The sequence below is a fragment of the Triticum aestivum genome, chromosome 6A, assembly GCF_018294505.1.
Source record: "Triticum aestivum cultivar Chinese Spring chromosome 6A, IWGSC CS RefSeq v2.1, whole genome shotgun sequence".
Lineage (NCBI taxonomy): Eukaryota > Viridiplantae > Streptophyta > Magnoliopsida > Poales > Poaceae > Triticum > Triticum aestivum.
The window spans coordinates 139,835,196-139,846,875 of NC_057809.1; positions in this window are offsets into that span (position 1 = coordinate 139,835,196).

The following is an 11,680-nucleotide window of genomic DNA, read 5'->3' on the forward strand; positions in this document are numbered from 1 at the left end:
AGCGCCGCGAGCCGCTGCGCCTCGGTCGACTTCATGACCTTCCTCTTGTCGGATTTTGGAGCCATGGCGGAAGTGGTGGAGGAGGTCGACGGCGTTGGTGGTGCTGGTGGCGATGGGGGGCGGAGCGCTGCTCTCTCACAGCTTTGGGAAGACGAGGGAGCGGTGGAGATTTCTGAGATTGGAAGTAGCAACGGGCGAATGGGCGGACTGCCCCTGTTTCCCCTGCTTATAAAGAGGGAGAGGGCGGACGTTCCGCATTTCCGAATAAAGAAACCCCCACGATCTCTCCCACGGCGCCGCATTCAATGTGTGCCGTTCGGGGAGGGCGCGGTGGATACGAGGAGAGATACGGCGTAACCTAAGCCGCGCGTGCCCGTGCCCTGTTTTGGGCCTGGCCCAACAGCGCTCGGCACCGTGTATGGCCCAGGCCCGGGGGCTCCTGTCGGTGTACTAGAATAGGGGTACCCTAGTATCCCAAACTTGTGCACGGGCAGTCGCAGCATCCCGCGGCAAGGCTTGCCAGGTGACCGCCAAGGTCCTCCATGGTTCCTTTGGAGCCATTCAAGAACAAAGTATCCAAGCCAAGGAGACAAGACCCCGGCAAGAGGAGCTTGCCGGGAAGGCCGACAAAGGCATCTCAAGACCCCGGCAAGAGGAGCTTGCTGGGAAGGCCAACCAAGGTACCTCAAGGAACTTGCCGCGACGCGCCACGCGTTCCGGCAAGGCCCAGTGAGCGACAAGCTCCCGGACGCGACAAGACAACGACCGCGGCAAGGCGCTTGCCACGGCAAGCTACCACTCTGTGCCCGCGCTCCAGCACATCCACCAACGTGTCGCTCTAGGACCCTTCCAGGCGTACGTGGCGGGAGGCTGTGCAGCCAGGGGTGCGCGGTGGCAAGCGGCGCTAACAAGATCGCCATCATGGCGAGCGGTGGCATCCCTGACGGTCCCTTTTGCAATATTTAGACGACGCAGACGGGCATTTAATGCCCTTGTCCCCTGCCGTCAGGGTTAGGTATGATACACTGTAGTAGGTAGTTGTACCTGCCGCAGCACCTTTCCATTTTTACCCTTGTCTACGTTGCCACCTGTCGGTGACCCCTTGAGCATATAAAAGGAGGCCCGTGCACAACGTAGGGGGGGGGGGGTTGGTTAGTTGGCTCGTTAGGAAAAAGAGAACACTCACGCTCGGTCTCGTTAGCTGCTGGAGTGTACTGTAGCACTCCACGCTCCCGAGCAAGAACTCAATACAAACCACAAAGCAGGAGTAGGGTTTTACGCATCCGTGCGGCCCGAACCTGGGTAAACTGCTCGTGTGCTTCGCCTCGATCCGCTCTTTGCACGACCTCCGCCCCCGCCGAACCGAAAGGGACTCGGTCCGCCGGTCCCATAGGTGCCCGTGGATCAGAACCCCGGCATTTTCAAATCAGAAGGGGTCCAACCGAATCTGGAGATTATATCTCTTGTAAAAAGGAAAGTCACTCATGAAATGAATAATGCCTTTCTAGCCCCTTATACGGAAGAGGACGTATGAAAGGCCCTCTTTGATATTGGAGATTTAAAAGCACCAGGTTCAGGTGGTCTGCACGTTGTTTTTAAAAAATATTTTGGTTATGTTGGGGGATGACCCGACCAAAGATGTACTCTAGACAGTAAACACTTGCTCTATACCTGATGGCTGGAATGATACTGCGATAGTAATGATCCCAAAGGTTAATTCTCCAGAAAAGGTAACTCAGTTCAGACCTATAAGTTTGTGCAATGTGGTATATAAAGTTATCTCAAAAATTATTGTGACGCACTTGAAGATAATCCTTTCGGAAATTATTAGCATGACTCAGAGTGCGTTTGTGCCCAGATGTATGATTACTGATAATATTCTAGTGGCGTATGAATGCTTCCATACAATAAGGAAAAAAACAATGGTAAATAGGGCCTATGCGCTATCAAACTGGACATGCACAAAGCGTATGACCGAGTAGAGTGGTCTTTTCTGAAGGAAATAATGCTCAAACTGGGTTTTGTAGAGAATTGGGTAAATCTGATTATGCAATGTGTATCATGTATGGAATACCAGGTTCGTTTTAATATGGAAGAAACTAAGAGTTTCAAACCCACTAGAGGGTTAAGGCAAGGAGATCCGCTCTCTCCATACTTATTGTTATTATGTACGGAGGGACTGACTACCCTTTTAGCAAATGCAGGGAGAATGGAAATATTTCTGGAATAAAGGTCAGTAGAGATGCATCCTCGATTTCAAACCTTCTCTTTGCGGATGATTTCCTGATCCCTATGAAAGCAAATGCTATGAATGCGGAGGCTTTGAAATCAGTCTTGGATTCATATTGTGCCTCCTTGGGGCAAATAATAAGTGTTGAAAAGTCTAGTATATTCTTTAGTCCCAATATGAAGGTGGAAGACAAGACACACATTTGTACAATTTTGAATATTATGACTGAAGCACTTAATGATAAATATTTGGGTTTGCCTGCAAATGTGGGTATGGACAGAAGTGATTGTTTCCAATTCCTGATCAATCGAATTATCATGAAAAATAAGTGGATGGAAAGAAAAATTGCCATCCGCTAGAGGAAAAGAAATATTCCTCAAATCTGTTGTACAAGCTATCCCAGCTTATGCCATGTCCGTCTTTTAAAATTCCTAAAAAAATTGTAAAGGAACCATTTACGCGATGTCGCAATTTTGGTGGGGTGACAAGGACAACAAGAGGAGAATGCATTGGATGGCATGCTGGAAGATGTGTGTGCCAAAAAATCAAGGAGGTGTGGGTTTGAGAGATATACATTGTTTTAACCTGGCTTTGTTAGCCAAATAGGCATGGACCCTGATTGATAATCCCCAGTCCTTATGCGTGTCTATCTTAAGAGCTAAATATTTCCCGGAAGGGGATTTAATGAATGCAAATCTAAGAAAGGGTTCCTCTTTTACTTGTCAAAGTATTATGGTGGGAGTAAACTCGCTAAAAGTGGTTATATCCGGTGGGTTGAAAATGGATAAACTATTGATATTTTGAGATATGTATGGATGCCGAATTGTGCGAATAAGAGGGTCATTACTCCGAGAAGGAGGCATCTTCTATCAAAGGTTTCTTACCTTATTGATCCAGTCACGAGTTCTTGGGATGAAGATTTGGTGAGACAAATGTTGTGGCCAATTGATGCTCAAAGGGCACAATCCCCCTCCCGATGCATAATATGTCGGATTTCATTACTTGGAATTATACAAAAAATGGTCTTTTCACTGTACGATTAGCCTATTTGGAGGAATCGAACAAGCAACAACGGACAAAATTGCAACATACTAATGGTATGGGAAGGACCAATGTTAATCCTATTTGGGATAAGATTTGGAAATTATCTTGTCCGGTGAAGGTAAAAAAATTCATCTGGCGTACCTTGCATGGAACCCTCCCATGTCGTGTTATGCTTGCTAATAGGCACATGAAAGTATCGCACAATTGCCCATCATGCTCGAATGGGGCAGAAGATACAAAACACATTTTATTCATGTGTCGAAAGGCAAAAGAGGTATGGGGCAAGTTTGGATTGCATGAGTTGATCAATAAAGATTGTGTTGTTGATCATGCAGGAGAGGAGGTATTCCCATAAAAACATTTAGCGATAATGGGCTCTCAAAAAGTACGGGAACTGATCGCTGTTACAACTTGGTATTTATGGTGGGATAGACGTAAACTGGTTCATGAAGAAAAGGTTCGAGATGCACACCAAATTTCCATGGGTACCCGGGCAATAACGGCTAACTATGTTAATGCACACTCACCTAAGGAAACTACTAAAACAGTGGGATAGAGAAAATCTCCAATGGGTTTTGTTAAGCTTCATGTTGACGCCTCTTTTGACCATGATTTACTTAGGGGCATAGTTGGGGCTATTCTCAGAGATGGTAATGGAAGATTTATTGTTGGTGGAAACTAGAGATTGATTGGTGTGCTAATGTATTAACAACAGAATCTTTGGCTCTAAGGTTCGGCCTATTCCTCGCACAAAAGGCGGGCTGCAATCGTCTTGTTGTTAACTCTAACAATATGGTGGTGGTTGAAATAATGAAGAATGGAGGACATTCGGTAAGAGCTGCAGCAGCAGTGTTCGACGACTGCTACTTCATAGCTTGTGATTTCCCTCTTATTAGGTTTGACATTGTAATAGGGACACAAATAATGTGGCTCATGAAATTACTAGGCTAACGAAATTCTCGGTCACTAAGGACTGGTTTGAGGATCCTGTGAGATACATTGATTTACTTATTGTCATGTAACAATTATTTCTAATTAATAAATTACGTGTTTGTTTCAAAAAAAAGAAGGGTGGAAATTTCGACGAGTGAATTTGGGGCTGTCGGATTTCGGGTTCCGGCAGACCCTTGAGGTTTGAACACTGGGGTGCGCGCGGATATTTCGCCTTCTACCTACCTGCGCCCCACCACCGCGCTAAGATCTAAGCTATGGAAAGAACAGCACAAGAGACACGGAGTTTATACTGGTTCGGGCCACCGTTGTGGTGTAATACCCTACTCCAGTGTGTGGTGTGGTGGATTGCCTCTTGGGCTGATGATGATGAGCAATACAAGGAAGAACAGCCTCGCGAGGGTCTGTTCTTGGCTGGGGCGATGAACTGCTGGGAGGAGTTCAATCACCCTTCTCTCTCTCTCTCTCTCTCTCTCTCTCTCTCTCTCTCTCTCTTCTCGATTCTCTCTCCGATTTCGATCCGATCTCCTCTACCCTCTGGGTGGCTAGTCCTATTTATAGGCAAAGGCCCTGGGCCTCTTCCCAAATATTGAGCGGGAAGGGCGCCAACAATTGGCCATTTTTGAAGGGGAACATCTGGTACACTTATCCTGACTAAAGTTGGTCCTCGCCTGCCAAAGGCTCTGGCGGTGACGCTGGCTTGGGCTCCACAATGACTTCCTTCCTGCCGTTGGGCCGGTCTTGGTCTCGTTGCACCGAAATGGGTGCCTTTGCTTGATGCTCTCGCCTGCGCTTGCTCCCTTTGCACCAAAGAGGAAAGGAGGACACTGCGCGGGCTGGGGCCTACCTGGCACCCTTGGTCATCATGGCTTGCGTCACGGGCACCTCGTGAGGTACCCCGCCTTGATCTCTCCGCCTCCTCGCGAGCCAGCCTGATGAGGCCGTGCCTGAGGAAGCTCCGTGTCGTCTGCCCCACGAGGCTTGACCCCTCGCGAGGGTCTTGGGTCTCTGTTGATGAAGGTGGGCCATGCTGGGGCCCTCCTCGAGCCACGCCGCAGGCCGCAGGTAGGCAAGTCTGGGGACCCCCGTTCCCAGAACGCCGACAGTAGCCCCCGGGCCCAAGGCGCGCCCGGACTTGGCCGTGCAGGGAGGCGAAAGGGCAAGAGCGAAGCGCCGCGGGCCCTAACAACTTGCGGCCTTGGGCGCCGCGTGGCGGTTGATTGGACGTGGGCGTCTCCACTTCCCCATGGCGCCTCGGCAACTGCGCAGATTGGACAAGTCCCTGCATGCAAAGCGGGTCATGATTACCTGCGATCGTGGGGGCCGACGGTTGGCCCTCGCCGGCTATAAGTACGGATCGGTGCGCGCCCTTCCAATTCATCCCCCCTCGCTTCTCCTTCTTCTTCATGGCCCCGTCGAGGAGGTTCTTGGCCGCAGAGAAGGGGAAGGCTCGCCAGGTTGAGCCTGCCTCTCCCCTGCCCAAGCGCGGCCGAGGGCGCCCTCGCAAACATCCCGTGGCCACCACGGCAGCTCCCCGCGGCCGTGGAGACGATTTCCAGCACGGTGACGGGCAGACTGCCGCGGCCGGGGGGCGTGATTCGGTTGCGCGTTCCCCTAGGCCGCGCTTTCGCGCTGTTGAGGTGCTGCCGGAGTTCGTTGTGTGGTCGGCGGAGCCGACTAGCACCCGTCTTCAACTTCCTCGCTTCCTCCTCGGCGAGCTCCCGGCCGGCGCCCCGGGCGGCCTCTGGCTTCAGGCAGACGGCTGCTGCAGCCGGGCCTCATGGGCTTCACTGGAGGTCTCCGCAGCCGGGGGCCTGGCCTTGACCCGCGGTAGGCAGACATTTGCCCGCGCGCGTGGCCTGAGCCGTCGGTGCACCCTGCACTTCAAGTTTGACGGCGATGCCGCCCTCTACGTGAGGGTGTTTGGGGAAGATGGTCGCCGCGCAGGGTGCTGCCCTGAGGACGACGACCACGGCCGAGAACCCAGCCCCAGCGATGATGGAGAGGACAGCGCTCGCGTGATTGGCGGCGCTCAGGGTTCCCCAAGCTTCACCGGTTCTTCTTCAGGCGGCGACTCTTCTAGCGGTGGCCGCGGTCAGCCTCCACGCCGTCGTACCTGCTTGGGAGGTGGTAGCGTGTCTGCCCGCCATCGTGCCTTGGTGAAGCGCGAGAGGGAGTCTGCCTGAGCCCCGGAGGCAGCTCGAGTCTTCCCTGCAGGCCGGTGTGAGGCAAGCTGCGCCTGATTTGTTCTTTCTTTTCCTTTTTCCTGCGTAAAAAGACAGTAGCGTGGAGCCTCGCGGGGGCGTGTTTGGGTTATTGATGTTAATCATCGCTTTGCTTCCGTTATCGTGCCTTCTGGCTACGTGCCCGCGCATGGATAGTTCCCGGCCCCAGCCGTGGGGGGCGACCGACCCAGGCCCTGTGTTTGTGTCGCGGTGCCCGTGGGGCACGGACTGGAGGGTTGCTCCTGTAATGGACCCAGGTCGTGAAACCTTTGAACGACTAGGACAGGAACACTCGCGAGGGCGCTCGGCTGCCCCCCTCGAGAGGCCTTGCATAAGAGAAATCGAGGCAGGAGAGTGAAAAGTCGAAGAACCACAAGCCAAAGACGGCAACAGCTTCAATAAAACTTTGAATGAGAATGAACAATCCAACTGCGGAAAGCAAATGAAAAAGCCGCGTCCGGCACCTAATCTAGTCTTCGACGTCTTCTCACCAGCGCGGAGCTAAGTGCTGCCACTGGGCGTGGGAGGGAGCCCCAGGGCCTGAGGCCAGCGCTCCTGAGACTCCGGGGCGTGTACAACCCCAACTCATTATTACGTGAGAGTGTCACGGGTAGCGAGCTTCATAGGCATTGGCCTTCTTCACAGGCTCCAGGCCTTTCTTGGGGGAAGCAGGCTTCACGGGCATTTGCCCTCTTCACAGGCTCCGGGCCTTTTCCAAAACGCGATAGCTTCACAGGCATTCGCCTTCTTCACAGGCTCTGGGCCTTTTCCAAAATGCGACAGCTTCACAGGCATTCGCCTTCTTCACAGGCTCTGGGCCTTTTCCAAAACATGACAGCTTCACAGGCATTCGCCTTCTTCACAGGCTCTGGCCTTTTCCAAAACGCGACAGCTTCACAGGCATTCGCCTTCTTCATAGGCTTTGGGCCTTTTCCAAAAAGGATAATCTTCATAGGCATTCGCCTTCTTCACAGGCTCTGGGCCTTTTTAGGGGTAGAACCTCCGGAGGTGCTGGATGTTCCATGCGTTCTGGACCGGCACCCCCTCCTGAGTCTCCAAGCGCGCGGAGCCGGGCCTGGAAACATGAACAACCTTGAACGGGCCCTCCCACATGGGAGAGAGCTTGTGCAGTCCCTCCATGGAGAGAACCCGCCTGAGCACGAGGTCTCCTACCTCGAGAGTTCTGGGGAGGATGTTGCGGCAGTGATATCGTCGCAGCGCTTGTTGGTACCTCGCCGCTCGCAGCGCGGCTTCTCGGCGATGTTCCTCCCCCAGTACGAGGTCCATCCCCCGCATGGCGTCCTGCTGCGCCTCGTCGAACGCCAGGACCCGCGCGGAGCGACATCTGACCTCGTGAGGGAGGACCGCTTCGGCTCCGTAGACCAGGAAGAACGGGGTCTCTCTAGTCGGCTTGGTCACGGTTGTGCGGATGGACCACAACACGGACTGAAGCTCGTCGTACCAACCTCTGCCGCAGGCCTCCAGCTTCTTCTTGAACGTCCTGGTCTTGAGGCCCCTCAGGACCTCTGCGTTGGCTCGCTTGGCCTGGCCGTTGCTTCAGGGGTGCGCCACTGAAGCGTAGCATATCTGCATTCCAAGGTTAGCACAGTATGTTTTGAAGAGGTTACTGGTGAACTGCGAACCGTTGTCTGTGATGATGCGGTTCGGCACCCCGAACCGGCTCACGATGCCCCTGATGAACTTGACCGCAGAACCCGCGGGGATGATGCGGACGACCTCTACTTCAGCCCACTTGGTGAACTTGTCCACGGCGATGTAGAGGTAGCGGTAGCCCCTTGGTGCCCAAGGAAACGGGCCCAGGATGTCCAGCCCCCAGACTGCGAATGGCCACGAAAGGGGTATAGTCTGCAGGCCTTCTACCGGCTGATGGATCTGCTTGGCGTGGAACTGGCAGGCCTCACAAGCTTTCACCAGTTTGACGGCGTCATTGAGTGCGGTGGGCCAATAAAACCCACTGCGGAATGCCTTGCCGACGAGGGTCCGTGATGATGAATGATGTCCACAGTCTCCACCGTGTATATCTTCCAGCAGTTCCTTTCCTTGCTCCCTGGAGATGCAGCACAGGGATACATCGTTTGGTCGCTTCCGGTAGAGCTCTCCATCCTTGATGCAGTATGCCGTGGCCTGTCGTGCCACACGCTCCGCTTCCTCCTCCTTCTCCGGCAGGGTCCCTTGTGTTAAGTAACTCCGGAGCTCCGTGATCCAGCACCCCTCCTGAGGTTCCATCGTCAGGAGCAGGCGTGCTCCTGAGGCCGGGCCACAGACCGGGGCTCCTGAGGCAGGTGGCTGGGGGAGCTCCTCCCGAGGCTGAGCCGTGTTTGACAATGACGGCAGGGCTGAGGGCTTGAAGAGCCGCTCCTCGAAGACGCCAGGCTCCTGAGGTAACCGCCTGGACGCCCGTTTGGCGATGTCGTCGGCCTTCTGATTGGTGCCACGGGGCACATGCTGCAACTCCAACCCCCAGAACTGCTTCTCCATCCTGCGGACCTCCGCAAGGTAGGCTTCCATGTGCTCATCTTTCGGCTCGTACACCTTGTTGGAGAAATTGACAAGGAGCTGCGAATCGCCCTTGATGGTGAGGCGTTTCACCCCCAGGGCAGCTGCGGCCTTCAAGCCCGCTATTAAACCTTCATACTCCGCTATGTTGTTGGAGACCTTTTCACCTTGCTGGAAACAGAGCTGTACAGCATAGTAGAGCTTGTCCTGAGTGGGTGATATAAGCACCGCTCCAGCCCCAGTGCCATGCCTGGAGAACGCCCCATCGAAGTACATGACCCAGCCTTCTGGCACCTTGCTTCCCGGGGAGAGGGACCGATCCTCGTTGGCCTTGAGGCCTGGTGCCTCCGTCCATTCTGCCACAAAATCCGCTAATGCTGCTCCCTTGATGACTCTGGTCGTGCCAAATTCGAGCTGAAACGCTTGCTGTTCCATGTTCCACTCAGCAACCCTTCCAGCTGAGTTAGGGCTCCTGAGCACTCTCTCCAGGGGGTATGATGAGATGACCTTGATGGGGTGACCCTGAAAATAGTGCCGTAGCTTGCGCGAGGCCACCAGTAGCGCGAGGAGGAGCTTCTGAGGCATGGGGTACCGTGCCCTCGCGTCTCGCAACACCGTGCTGATGAAGTACACTGGGTGCTCAACGAGGTTGGGTGCGTCAGTGCTAGTGGCGCCCTCCGGAGACCATGGCGCCTCCTGAGGTGATGAGGCCTCCTGAGGCTGGCCATCTAGGAGAGGGGCCTCTTACGCCTCCGGTGCACTCCTCTGTGGCGGCTGATCCTCCTCAGCCGCGGTGGCGGTTTCTGTGGGCCTTCCTTGTTCCTGTTTTGCCTTGTCCCAGGCTGCTGCTGTGGTTTTGATTCGACGCTCCTCCCTAACCGCCACCAAGGCTGCGCTGGCAGAGTAGGGAGTGGTGGCGAGGTAAAGCACCAGGGGCTCTTGAGGGCGCGGAGCCACCATGACTGGAGGGCTGGTCAGGTATCTCTTGAGATCTTGGAACGCCTTGTCGGCCTCTTCAGTCCATTCAAAGGGCCCCTTTTTCTTCATTAGCTGGAAGAAGGGCAGCACTCGCTCCCCCAACTTGGGATGAAGCGCCCTAGCGCGGTCACACGTCCAGTGAGCTTCTGCATTTCTCTGAGGGTCTTTGGCGGGCTCATGTCCTCGACCGCCTTGACCTTTTCCGGGTTAGTCTCGATGCCTCAGTGGGACACGAGGAAACCCAAGAGCTTGCCCGAGGGGACTCCGAACATACACTTCTCTGGGCTGAGCCGCAGGTTCACTGCGTTGAGGCTCGCGAAGGTTTCCTCCAGGTCTTGTATCAGGGTCCTGGCCTCCCGAGACTTCACCACAATGTCATCGACGTAAGCCTCAACATTCTTCCCGAGCTGCAGGCCCAAGGTGATGTGCATCAGCCGCTGAAAGGTCGCCCCTGCGTTACGCAGCCCGAATGGCATGCATGTGTAGCAGTACACCCACACGGGGTTAGGAAGGCCGTCTTTTCGACGTCTTCTACCGCCATCTTGATCTGGTGATACCAAGAGAAGGCATCCAAGAAGCATAGCAGGTCGCATTCTGCGGTGGAATCGATGATCTGGTCAATGCGGGGGAGCGGGAACGGATCTTGCGGGCATGCCTTGTTGAGGTTGGTGAAGTCGACACACATGCACTCCTTCCCTCCCTTCTTTGGCACAACGACGGGGTTGGCCAACCAATCCGGGTATCGCACCTCGCAAATGACCCCAGCGGCTCCTAGTTTGCGGGTCTCTTGGACGATGAAGGCCTGCTTTTCTGTGGACTGCTGCCTTGCCTTCTGCTTCACAGGGCGCACGTTGGGGCACATGTTGAGGTGATGCTCGATTACGCTCCTAGGGATCCCCGCCAACTGGTCAGGCTCCCAAGCGAACACCTTCTTGTTTGCGCGCAGGAACCTGACCAGGGCCTCCTCCTGCTCGGGCTCGAGGTTGGCGCCTATGGTGAAAGTGGCGTTGGTGGACCCGTCCTCATCGACGGGTATCTGCTTGGTTTCTGCCTTGTCTTGGGTGAACAACTGTTTGTTCTTGGCGGGTGTAGCCCCCTTGGGCTCGGGGGTCACCGAGTCGGCAGGCTGTGCCGACACCACCGTCTTGAAGGTGAGCTTGAGCACTCGCAGCACGTCTTCGGTGTCCCCGTGCATGGTGAGGACACTGCTGCTCCCGGGCATCTTCATGAGGTTGTACGCCGGGTGCGTCGTGGCCATGAACTGGGCCAGTGTTGGGTAGCCGAGGATGGCGTTGTAGGGGAGGCTGATGGGGGCGATGTTGAAGTTGACCAGCTCTGTGCGGAAGTTGTTGTAGGTGCCGAAGGTTATTGGGAGCCGGATCTGTCCCAAGGAGCTGGATGATCTGCCCCCAACGCCTGAGAAAGGCCGGCTGGGTTGCAGCCGTTCCAGGGGTATGCAGAGGAGGTTGAAGGCCTCAACCGAGAGCACGTTGAGGCCCGCACCGCCATCGATGAGAGTTCTGGTGACGGCCACCTGGCAGATGGTGGGGGTGCACAGCATGGGGAGCGCACCCAAGCAGGCCGAGTTGGAGGGGTGGTCCTCCAAGCTGAAGGTCAGGCCGGCCTTGGGCGTCGCCCGGTCCGGGAGAGCCCCCTACCGCGTGGAAGCGGCGCTGCCCCGGCGGATGAACGGCTTGACGTGGTGACTTATAGGCGGCGCCTGCGAGCCACCCAG